At 36.7% G+C, this 13,949-nt stretch overlaps 1 pseudogene; it reads left to right on the top strand.

Annotated features, from left to right (window-relative positions):
* Positions 1-13,949, top strand: part of LOC135561699 (calcium/calmodulin-dependent protein kinase type II delta chain-like) — a 132,915-nt pseudogene that overhangs the window by 21,059 nt on the left and 97,907 nt on the right.

The following is a 13,949-nucleotide window of genomic DNA, read 5'->3' as shown; positions in this document are numbered from 1 at the left end:
CTCTTATATAGTCCATCTCTTATATAATCCATCTCTTATATAGTCCATCTCTTATATAATCCATCTCTTATATAGTTCATCTCTTTTATGGTCCGTCTCTTATATAGTCCATCTCTTATATAGTCCATCTCTTATATAATCCATCTCTTATATAGTTCATCTCTTATATAGTCCGTCTCATATATAGTCCATCTCTTATATGGTCCATCTCTTATATAGTCCATCTCTTATATAGTCCATCTCTTATATAGTTCATCTCTTATATACTCCATCTCTTATGGTGGTCCATCTCTTATGGTTTTCCATCTCTTATAGAGTCCATCTCTTATGGTTTTCCATCTCTTATATAGTCCATCTCTTATATAGTCCATCTCTTATATAGACCATCTCTTATGGTTTTCCATCTCTTATATAGTCCATCTCTTATGGTGGTCCATCTCTTATGGTTTTCCATCTCTTATATAGTCCATCTCTTATGGTGGTCCATCTCTTATGGTTTTCCATCTCTTATGGTGGTCCATCTCTTATATAGTCCATCTCTTATGGTGGTCCATCTCTTATGGTTTTCCATCTCTTATATAGTCCATCTCTTATATAGTCCATCTCTTATGGTTTTCCATCTCTTATATTGTCCATCTCTTATATAGTCCATCTCTTATATAGTCCATCTCTTATATAGTCCATCTCTTATATAGTCCATCTCTTATATAGTCCATCTCTTATATAGTCCATCTCTTATGGTTTTCCATCTCTTATTTGTCCATCTCTTATATAGTCCATCTCTTATATAGTCCATCTTTTATATAGTCCATCTTTTATATAGTCCATCTCTTATATAGTCCATCTCTTATATAGTCCATCTATTATATAGTCCATCTCTTATGGTTTTCCATCTATTATATAGTCCATCTCTTATATAGTCCATCTCTTATGGTTTACTCTCTTATATTGTCCATCTCTTATATAGTCCATCTCTTATATAGTCCATCTTTTATATAGTCCATCTTTTATATAGTCCATCTATTATATAGTCCATCTCTTATGGTGCTCCATCTCTTATATAGTCCATCTCTTATATGGTCCATCTCTTATATAGTCCATCTCTTATGGTGCTCCATGTCTTATAGAGTCCATCTCTTATGGTTTTCCATCTCTTATATAGTCCATCTCTTATATTTTCCATCTCTTATAGAGTCCATCTCTTATGGTTTTCCATCTCTTATATAGTCCATCTCTTATAGAGTCCATCTCTTATGGGTTTCCATCTCTTATATTGTCCATCTCTTATAGAGTCCATCTCTTATGGGTTTCCATCTCTTATGGTGGTCCATTTCTTATATAGTCCATCTCTTATGGTGCTCCATGTCTTATAGAGTCCATCTCTTATGGTTTTCCATCTCTTTTATAGTCCATCTCTTATATAGTCCATCTCTTATATAGTCTATCTCTTATATAGTCCATCTCTTATGGTCCATCTCTTACGGTGGTCCATCTCTTATGGTGGTCCATCTCTTATATAGTCCATCTCTTATATAGTCCATCTCTTATGTAGTCCATCTCTTATGGTTTTCCATCTCTTATATAGTCCATCTCTTATATAGTCCATCTCTTATGGTTTTCCATCTCTTATATAGTCCATCTCTTATATAGTCCATCTCTTATATAATCCATCTCTTATATAGTCCATCTCTTATATAATCCATCTCTTATATAGTTCATCTCTTTTATGGTCCGTCTCTTATATAGTCCATCTCTTATATAGTCCATCTCTTATATAATCCATCTCTTATATAGTTCATCTCTTATATAGTCCGTCTCATATATAGTCCATCTCTTATATGGTCCATCTCTTATATAGTCCATCTCTTATATAGTTCATTTCTTATATACTCCATCTCTTATGGTGGTCCATCTCTTATGGTTTTCCATCTCTTATAGAGTCCATCTCTTATGGTTTTCCATCTCTTATATAGTCCATCTCTTATATTGTCCATCTCTTATATAGTCCATCTCTTATATAGTCCATCTTTTATATAGTCCATCTTTTATATAGTCCATCTATTATATAGTCCATCTCTTATGGTGCTCCATCTCTTATATAGTCCATCTCTTATGGTGGTCCATCTCTTATATAGTCCATCTCTTATGGTGCTCCATGTCTTATAGAGTCCATCTCTTATGGTTTTCCATCTCTTATATAGTCCATCTCTTATGGTTTTCCATCTCTTATAGAGTCCATCTCTTATGGTTTTCCATCTCTTATATAGTCCATCTCTTATAGAGTCCATCTCTTATGGGTTTCCATCTCTTATATTGTCCATCTCTTATATAGTCCATCTCTTATGGTGGTCCATTTCTTATATAGTCCATCTCTTATGGTGCTCCATGTCTTATAGAGTCCATCTCTTATGGTTTTCCATCTCTTTTATGGTCCGTCTCTTATATAGTCCATCTCTTATATAGTCCATCTCTTATATAATCCATCTCTTATATAGTTCATCTCTTATATAGTCCGTCTCATATATAGTCCATCTCTTATATGGTCCATCTCTTATATAGTCCATCTCTTATATAGTCCATCTCTTATATAGTTCATCTCTTATATAGTCCATCTCTTATGGTGGTCCATCTCTTATGGTTTTCCATCTCTTATATCCATCTCTTATGGTTTTCCATCTCTTATATAGTCCATCTCTTATATAGTCCATCTCTTATATAGTCCATCTCTTATGGTTTTCCATCTCTTATATAGTCCATCTCTTATGGTGGTCCATCTCTTATGGTTTTCCATCTCTTATATAGTCCATCTCTTATGGTGGTCCATCTCTTATGGTTTTCCATCTCTTATGGTGGTCCATCTCTTATATAGTCCATCTCTTATGGTGGTCCATCTCTTATGGTTTTCCATCTCTTATATAGTCCATCTCTTATATAGTCCATCTCTTATGGTTTTCCATCTCTTATATTGTCCATCTCTTATATAGTCCATCTCTTATATAGTCCATCTCTTATATAGTCCATCTCTTATGGTTTTCCATCTATTATATAGTCCATCTCTTATATAGTCCATCTCTTATGGTTTACCATCTCTTATATTGTCCATCTCTTATAGAGTCCATCTCTTATGGGTTTCCATCTCTTATGGTGGTCCATTTCTTATATAGTCCATCTCTTATGGTGCTCCATCTCTTATAGAGTCCATCTCTTATGGTTTTCCATCTCTTTTATAGTCCATCTCTTATATAGTCCATCTCTTATATAGTCTATCTCTTATCCATCTCTTACGGTGGTCCATCTCTTATATGGTCCATCTCTTATATAGTCCATCTCTTATATAGTCCATCTCTTATGTAGTCCATCTCTTATGGTTTTCCATCTCTTATATAGTCCATCTCTTATATAGTCCATCTCTTATGGTTTTCCATCTCTTATATAGTCCATCTCTTATATAGTCCATCTCTTATATAATCCATCTCTTATATAGTCCATCTCTTATATAATCCATCTCTTATATAGTTCATCTCTTTTATGGTGGTCCATCTCTTATATAGTCCATCTCTTATATAATCCATCTCTTATATAGTTCATCTCTTATATAGTCCATCTCATATATAGTCCATCTCTTATATGGTCCATCTCTTATATAGTCCATCTCTTATATAGTCCATCTCTTATATAGTTCATCTCTTATATAGTCCATCTCTTATATAGTCCATCTCTTATGGTTTTCCATCTCTTATATAGTCCATCTCTTATGGTTTTCCATCTCTTATATAGTCCATCTCTTATATAGTCCATCTCTTATATAGACCATCTCTTATGGTTTTCCATCTCTTATATAGTCCATCTCTTATGGTGGTCCATCTCTTATGGTTTTCCATCTCTTATATAGTCCATCTCTTATGGTGGTCCATCTCTTATGGTTTTCCATCTCTTATGGTGGTCCATCTCTTATATAGTCCATCTCTTATGGTGGTCCATCTCTTATGGTTTTCCATCTCTTATATAGTCCATCTCTTATATAGTCCATCTCTTATGGTTTTCCATCTCTTATATTGTCCATCTCTTATATAGTCCATCTCTTATATAGTCCATCTCTTATATAGTCCATCTATTATATAGTCCATCTCTTATGGTTTTCCATCTATTATATAGTCCATCTCTTATATAGTCCATCTCTTATGGTTTACCATCTCTTATATTGTCCATCTCTTATATAGTCCATCTCTTATATAGTCCATCTTTTATATAGTCCATCTTTTATATAGTCCATCTATTATATAGTCCATCTCTTATGGTGCTCCATCTCTTATATAGTCCATCTCTTATGGTGGTCCATCTCTTATATAGTCCATCTCTTATGGTGCTCCATGTCTTATAGAGTCCATCTCTTATGGTTTTCCATCTCTTATATAGTCCATCTCTTATGGTTTCCATCTCTTATAGAGTCCATCTCTTATGGTTTTCCATCTCTTATATAGTCCATCTCTTATAGAGTCCATCTCTTATGGGTTTCCATCTCTTATATTGTCCATCTCTTCTCTATGTCCATCTCTTATGGTGGTCCATTTCTTATATAGTCCATCTCTTATGGTGCTCCATGTCTTATAGAGTCCATCTCTTATGGTTTTCTATCTCTTTTATAGTCCATCTCTTATATAGTCCATCTCTTATATAGTCCATCTCTTATATAGTCCATCTCTTATATGGTCCATCTCTTATGGTCCATCTCTTATGGTGGTCCATCTCTTATATAGTCCATCTCTTATATAGTCCATCTCTTATATAGTCCATCTCTCTCTTATATAGTCCATCTCTTATATAGTCCATCTCTTATGGTTTTCCATCTCTTATATAGTCCATCTCTTATATAGTCCATCTCTTATATAATCCATCTCTTATATAGTCCATCTCTTATATAATCCATCTCTTATATAGTTCATCTCTTTTATAGTCCGTCTCTTATATAGTCCATCTCTTATATAGTCCATCTCTTATATAATCCATCTCTTATATAGTTCATCTCTTATATAGTCCGTCTCTTATATAGTCCATCTCTTATATAATCCATCTCTTATATAGTCCATCTCTTTATATACTCCATCTCTTATGGTGTCCATCTCTTATGGTTTTCCATCTCTTATATAGTCCATCTCTTATATAGTCCATCTCTTATATAGTCCATCTCTTATATAGTCCATCTCTTATATAGTCCATCTCTTATATAGTCCATCTCTTATATAGTCCATCTCTTATATAGTCCATCTCTTATATAGTCCATCTCTTATATGCCCATCTCTTATATAGTCCATCTCTTATATGGTCCATCTCTTATATAGTCCATCTCTTATATCTCTTATAGAGTCCATCTCTTATGGTCCATCTCTTATATAGTCCATCTCTTATGGTTTTCCCATCTCTTATAGAGTCCATCTCTTATGGTTTTCCATCTCTTATATAGTCCATCTCTTATAGAGTCCATCTCTTATGGGTTTCCATCTCTTATATTGTCCATCTCTTATATAGTCCATCTCTTATGGTGGTCCATTTCTTATATAGTCCATCTCTTATGGTGCTCCATGTCCATCTCTTATGGTTTTCCATCTCTTTTATATATAGTCCATCTCTTATATAGTCCATCTCTTATATAATCCATCTCTTATATAGTCCATCTCTTATGGTCTCTTATATAGTCCATCTCTTATATGGTCCATCTCTTATATAGTCCATCTCTTATATAGTCCATCTCTTATATAGTCCATCTCTTATCTCCATCTCTTATGGTTTTCCATCTCTTATATAGTCCATCTCTTATATAGTCCATCTCTTATGGTTTTCCATCTCTTATATAGTCCATCTCTTATATAGTCCATCTCTTATATAATCCATCTCTTATATAGTCCATCTCTTATATAATCCATCTCTTATATAGTTCATCTCTTTTATGGTCCATCTATTATATAGTCCATCTCTTATATAGTCCATCTCTTATTTACCATCTCTTATATTGTCCATCTCTTATATAGTCCATCTCTTATATAGTCCATCTCTTATATAGTCCATCTCTTATATAGTCCATCTCTTATATAGTCCATCTCTTATGGTGCTCCATCTCTTATATAGTCCATCTCTTATATAGTCCATCTCTTATATAGTCCATCTCTTATATGTCCATCTCTTATAGGTCCATCTCTTATGGTTTTCCATCTCTTATATAGTCCATCTCTTATATCTCTTATGTCCATCTCTTATCTCTTATATAGTCCATCTCTTATGGTTTTCATCTCTTATATACTCCATCTCTTATGGTGGTCCATCTCTTTTATAGTCCATCTCTTATGGTGGTCCATCTCTTATATAGTCCATCTCTTATGGTGCTCCATCTCTTATATAGTCCATCTCTTATATAGTCCATCTCTTATATAGTCCATCTCTTATATAGTCCATCTTTATATAGTCCATCCTTATATGGTCCATCTCTTATATAGTCCATCTCTTATATAGTCCATCTCTTATATAGTCAATATAATCCATCTCTTATATAGTCCATCTCTTATATAGTCCATCTCTTATATAGTCCATCTCTTATATAGTCAATCCATCTCTTATATCTCTTATATAGTCCATCTCTTATATAGTCCATCTCTTATATAGTCCATCTCTTATATAGTCCATCTCTCTATCCATCTCTTATATAGTCCATCTCTTATATAGTCCATCTCTTATATAGTCCATCTCTTATCTTATATAGTCCATCTCTTATCTATTATATAGTCCATCTCTTATATAGTCCATCTCTTATATTCCATCTCTTATATAGTCCATCTCTTATGGTGGTCCATCTCTTATATAGTCCATCTCTTATATAGTCCATCTCTTATAGTCCATCTCTTATTGTTTTCCATTATATAGTCCATCTCTTATATAGTCCATCTCTTATATAGTCCATCTCTTATATAGTCCATCTCTTATATAATCCATCTCTTATATAGTTCATCTCTTTTATGGTCCGTCTCTTATATAGTCCATCTCTTATATAGTCCATCTCTTATATAATCCATCTCTTATATAGTTCATCTCTTATAGGTCTCATATATAGTCCATCTCTTATATGGTCCATCTCTTATATAGTCCATCTCTTATATAGTCCATCTCTTATATAGTTCATCTCTTATATACTCCATCTCTTATGGTGGTCCATCTCTTATGGTTTTCCATCTCTTATATAGTCCATCTCTTATAGAGTCCATCTCTTATGGGTTTCCATCTCTTATATTGTCCATCTCTTATATAGTCCATCTCTTATGGTGGTCCATTTCTTATATAGTCCATCTCTTATGGTGCTCCATGTCTTATAGAGTCCATCTCTTATGGTTTTCCATCTCTTTTATAGTCCATCTCTTATATAGTCCATCTCTTATATAATCCATCTCTTATATAGTCCATCTCTTATGGTGGTCCATCTGTTACGGTGGTCCATCTCTTATATAGTCCATCTCTTATATAGTCCATCTCTTATATAGTCCATCTCTTATGGTTTTCCATCTCTTATATAGTCCATCTCTTATATAGTCCATCTCTTATGGTTTTCCATCTCTTATATAGTCCATCTCTTATATAGTCCATCTCTTATATAATCCATCTCTTATATAGTCCATCTCTTATATAATCCATTTCTTATATAGTTCATCTCTTTTATGGTCCGTCTCTTATATAGTCCATCTCTTATATGGTCCGTCTCTTATATAGTCCATCTCTTATATAGTCCATCTCTTATATAGTCCATCTCTTATATAGTCCATCTCTGATATAGTCCATCTCTTATGGTGCTCCATCTCTTATATAGTCCATCTCTGATATAGTCCATCTCTTATGGTGCTCCATCTCTTATATAGTCCATCTCTTATGGTGCTCCATCTCTTATATAGTCCATCTCTTATATAGTCCATCTCTTATCTCTTATATAGTCCATCTCTTATGGTGGTTCATCTCTTATATACTCCATCTCTTATGGTGGTCCATCTCTTTTATAGTCCATCTCTTATGGTGGTCCATCTCTTATATAGTCCATCTCTTATGGTGCTCCATCTCTTATATAGTCCATCTCTGATATAGTCCATCTCTTATGGTGCTACATCTCTTATATAGTCCATCTCTTATGGTGCTCCATCTCTTATATAGTCCATCTCTTATATAGTCCATCGCTTATATAGTCAATCTCTAATATAGTCCATCTCTTATATAGTCCATCTCTTATATAGTCCATCTCTTATATAGTCAATCTCTTATCTCTTATATAGTCCATCTCTTATATAGTCCATCTCTTATATAGTCCATCTCTTATATAGTCCATCTTCTATCTCTTATATAGTCCATCTCTTATATAGTCCATCTCTTATATAGTCCATCTCTTATCGATTATATAGTCCATCTCTTATCTATTATATAGTCCATCTCTTATATAGTCCATCTCTTATATAATCCATCTCTTATATAGTCCATCTCTAATATAGTCCATCTCTAATATAGTCCATCTATATCTAGATTATATAAGAGATGGACTATATAAGAGATGGACTATATAAGAGATGAACTATATAAGAGATGGACTATATAAGAGATGGACCACCATAAGAGATGGACTATATAAGAGATGAACTATATAAGAGATGGGGTGTATAAGAGATGGACTATATTAGAGATGGACCACCATAAGAGATGGAGTATATAAGTGATGAACCATATAATTGTATTTTTTATTTTACCTTTATTTAACCAGGCAAGTCAGTTAAGAACACATTCTTATTTTCAATGATGGCCTGGGAACAGTGGGTTAACTGCCTGTTCAGGGGCAGAACGACAGATTTGTACCTTGTCAGCTCGGGCGTTTGAACACACAACCTTGCGGTTACTGGTCCAACGCTCTAACCACTAGGCTACGCTATAAGAGATGGAGTATATAAGAGATGGACTATATAGATGGACCACCATAAGTGGTGGCTCTTATGGTGGTCCATCTCTTATGGTTTTCCATCTGTTATATAGTCCATCTCTTATGGTGGTCCATCTCTTATGGTGGTCCATCTCTTATATAGTCCATCTCTTATATAGTCCATCTCTTATGGTGGTCCATCTCTTATGGTGGTCCATCTCTTATATAGTCCATCTCTTATGGTGGTCCATCTCTTATATAGTCCATCTCTTATGGTGGTCCATCTCTTATATAGTCCATCTCTTATGGTGGTCCATCTCTTATGGTGGTCCATCTCTTATATAGTCCATCTCTTATATAGTCCATCTCTTATATAGTCCATCTCTTATGGTGGTCCATCTCTTATGGTGGTCCATCTCTTATATAGTCCATCTCTTATGGTAGTCCATCTCTTATATAGTCCATCTCTTATATAGTCCATCTCTTATATAGTCCATCTCTTAAAGTGTCAAAGTGTGTGTGTGTGTGTGTGTGTGTGTGTAAAGTTTGTCTGTATTGATGTTTGTCTGCAGTTTGCCTTTCACCTCGTTGTCAGAATATACAGCAGCCTGCAGACACTTCTCTCTCTCTCTCTCTCTCTCTCTCTCTCTCTCTGTCTCTCTCTGTCTCTCTGTCTCTCTGTCTCCCTCTCTCTGTCTCTCTCTCTGTGTGTCTCTGTCTCTCTCTCTTTCTCTCTGTGTATCTCTCCCCTTTCTCTGTCTCTCTGTCTCTGTCTCTCTCTCTGTCTCTCTCTCCCTCACTCTCTCTTTCTATCTCTCACGCTCTCCGTGTCTCTGTCTCTCTCTCTCTCTCTGTGTCTCTATCTCTCACTCTCTCTGTCTTTTTGTATTCCCCTTTATGTTTATGGTGTGTGTGTGTGTGTGTGTGTTTTCAGGGGAGCATTCTCTGTGGTGAAGAGATGTCTCAGGATCTCGTCTGGTCAGGAGTTTGCTGCCAAAATCATAAACACCAAGAAATTGTCTGCCAGAGGTAGGTAACACATACACACATGCACACACACACACGCACACACACACACGCACATACACACACATACACATACACACACACACACACATACACACGTACACACACACGTACACACATGCACAAACACACACATGCACACACACACACAGACCTCAAATGGACTGTTGTCAATAGGGAGCTGAGAGACAAAGAGAGCGACAGAGAGTGTGAGAAAGACGAAAAATGAGAGAGAGACGGAGGGAGGGAGGGGGACAGAGACAGAGATAGAGGGAGGAGAGAGACTGAGGGAGGGAGAGGAGAGATACACAGAAAGATAGACAGAGATACGGAGAGAGAGAGAGAGAGAGAGAGAGAGAGAGAGAGAGAGAGAGAGAGAGAGATTTTTATAAACTCCCATATCTACTGGGTGAAATTCCACAGTGTGCCTTTCACAGCAGCAAGATGTGTGACCTGTTGCCACAAGAAAAGGGCAACCATTGAAGAACAAACACCATTGTAAACACAACCTATATTTATGTTGATTTATTTTCCCTTTTGTACTTGAACTATTTGCACATCATTACAACACTGAATAGAGACACAATAGGACATTTGAAATGTCTCTGTTCCATTGGACCTTTTCCCAGTGTAATATTTACTGTTCATTTTGTATTGTTTATTTCAATTTTATATTGTTTATTTCACTTTTTGTTTATCTATTTCACTTGCTTTGGCAATGTTAAACATATGTTTCCCATATGTTTCCCACCCAACAGGATGCATGACATAACCAACAGGATGTATGAGATAACCAACAGGATGCATGAGATAAACCAACAGGATGTATGAGATAACCAACAGGATGCATGAGATAAACCAACAGGATGTATGAGATAACCGACAGGATGTATGAGATAACCAACCCAACAGGATGCATGACATAACCAACAGGATGTATGAGATATAACCAACAGGATGAATGAGATAACCAACAGGATGCATGAGATAACCAACAGGATGTATGAGATAACCCAACAGGATGTATGAGACAACCCAACAGGATGTATGAGACAACCCAACAGGATGTATGAGATAACCAACAGGATGTATGAGATAACCAACAGGATGTATGAGATAACCAACAGGATGCATGAGATAACCAACAGGATGCATGAGATAACCAACAGGATGTATGAGATAACCAACAGGATGTATGAGATAACCAACAGGATGCATGAGATAAACCAACAGGATGTATGAGATAACCGACAGGATGTATGAGATAACCAACCCAACAGGATGCATGACATAACCAACAGGATGTATGAGATATAACCAACAGGATGAATGAGATAACCAACAGGATGCATGAGATAACCAACAGGATGTATGAGATAACCCAACAGGATGTATGAGATAACCCAACAGGATGTATGAGATAACCCAACAGGATGTATGAGATAATCAACAGGATGTATGAGATAACCAACAGGATGAATGAGATAACCGATAGGATGTATGAGATAACCAACAGGATGCATGAGATAAACCAACAGGATGTATGAGATAACCAACAGGATGTATGAGATAACCAACAGGATGCATAAGATAACCAACAGGATGTATGAGATAACCAACAGGATGTATGAGATAACCGACAGGATGTATGAGATAACCAACAGGATGCATGAGATAAACCAACAGGATATATGAGATAACCGACAGGATGTATGAGATAACCAACCCAACAGGATGCATGACATAACCAACAGGATGTATGAGATATAACCAACAGGATGAATGAGATAACCAACAGGATGCATGAGATAACCAACAGGATGTATGAGATAACCCAACAGGATGTATGAGATAACCGACAGGATGTATGAGATAACCCAACAGGATGTATGAGATAACCGACAGGATGTATGAGATAACCCAACAGGATGTATGAGATAACCCAACAGGATGTATGAGATAACCAACAGGATGCATGAGATAACCAACAGGATGAATGAGATAACCAACACGATGTATGAGACCAGCGACAGGATGCATGAGATAACCCACAGGATGTATGAGATAAACCAACAGGATGTATGAGATAACCAACAGGATGCATGAGATAACCAACAGGATGCATGAGATAATCAACAGGATGAATGAGATAATCAACAGGATGCATGAGATAATCAACAGGATGAATGAGATAATCAACAGGATGTATGAGATAACCAACAGGATGCATGAGATAATCAACAGGATGAATGAGATAACCAACAGGATGAATGAGATAATCAACAGGATGAATGAGATAACCAACAGGATGAATGAGATAACCGACAGGATGCATGAGATAACCCACAGGATGTATGAGATAACCGACAGGATGCATGAGATAACCAACAGGATGCATGAGATAACCAACAGGATGCATGAGATAACCAACAGGATGCATGAGATAACCAACAGGATGAATGAGATAACAGACAGGATGCAATGAGATAACCAACAGGATGAATGAGATAACCAACAGGATGCATGAGATAACCAACAGGATGAATGAGATAACCGACAGGATGCAATGAGATAACCAACAGGATGCAATGAGATAACCAACAGGATGCATGAGATAACCAACAGGATGCATGAGATAACCAACAGGATGTATGAGACAACTGACAGGATGCATGAGATAACCCACAGGATGTATGAGATAACCAACAGGATGCATGAGATAACCGACAGGATGCATGAGATAACCAACAGGATGCATGAGATAATCAACAGGATGAATGAGATAACCGACAGGATGCATGAGATAATAAACAGGATGCATGAGAAAACCGACAGGATGCATGAGATAACCAACAGGATGTATGAGATAACCAACAGGATGCATGAGATAACCAACAGGATGTATGAGATAACCGACAGGATGCATGAGATAACCAACAGGATGTATGAGATAACCAACAGGATGCATGAGATAACCAACAGCATGTATGAGATAAACCAACAGGATGTATGAGACAACTGACAGGATGCATGAGATAACCAACAGGATGTATGAGACAACTGACAGGATGCATGAGATAACCAACAGGATGTATGAGACAACTGACAGGATGCATGAGATAACCAACAGCATTAGTTCTGCTGCTTTGGACAAATTTAGAATCTTTTGAATTTGGGAGGACATTCAGCCCCGTAACCGGTATAGAGAGAGGGTGGAGCTTCCCGTTCTTGTTCTGATCCTGGTTCTAACGTCTCTTTATCTCTGTAACCTGTATAGAGAGAGGGTGGAGCTCCTCGTTCTGGTTCTGATCCTCGTTCTAACGTCTCTTCATGTCTCTTCATGTCTTAACATGTATTTTATGATCAGAGATTTTAGTTCTGGTTTAACCAAGATGACTGTTTTCTTGGTGTGATGTCTGACCAGAGACTTTAGTTCTGGGTTAACCAAGATGACTGTTTTCTTGGTGTGATGTTAGACCAGAGACTTTAGTTCTGGGTTAACCAAGATGTCTTTTTCTTGGTGTGATGTCTGACCAGAGACTTTAGTTCTGGGTGAACCAAGATGACTGTTTTCTTGGTGTGATACCTGACCAGAGACTTTAGTTCTGGGTGAACCAAGATGACTGTTTTCTTGGTGTGATGTCTGACCAGAGGCTTTAGTTCTGGGTTAACCAAGATGACTGTTTTCTTGGTGTGTGTGTGTGTGTGTGTGTGTGTGTGTGTGTGTGTGTGTGTGTGTGTGTGTGTGTGTGTGTGTGTGTGTGTGTGTGTGTGTGTGTGTGTGTGTGTGTGTGTGTGATGTGTGTGAATTCAGCTTCCGTTCATCCATATGTGTGTGATATGTGTGTGTGTGTGTGTTCTGTCAGAGTGTTTATGTGTGCTTGCGTGTTCAGTGTATCCGTGCGTCTGAACATGTGTGTGCGTGCGTCCATTCGTTCATGCGTGTGTGCCCTTCCATGTGTGCAGCGTGTGTTTGTAGACCCAGGGATTT

The sequence above is a fragment of the Oncorhynchus nerka genome, linkage group LG18, assembly GCF_034236695.1.
Source record: "Oncorhynchus nerka isolate Pitt River linkage group LG18, Oner_Uvic_2.0, whole genome shotgun sequence".
Lineage (NCBI taxonomy): Eukaryota > Metazoa > Chordata > Actinopteri > Salmoniformes > Salmonidae > Oncorhynchus > Oncorhynchus nerka.
This window is presented reverse-complemented; position numbering and strand designations above follow the sequence as displayed.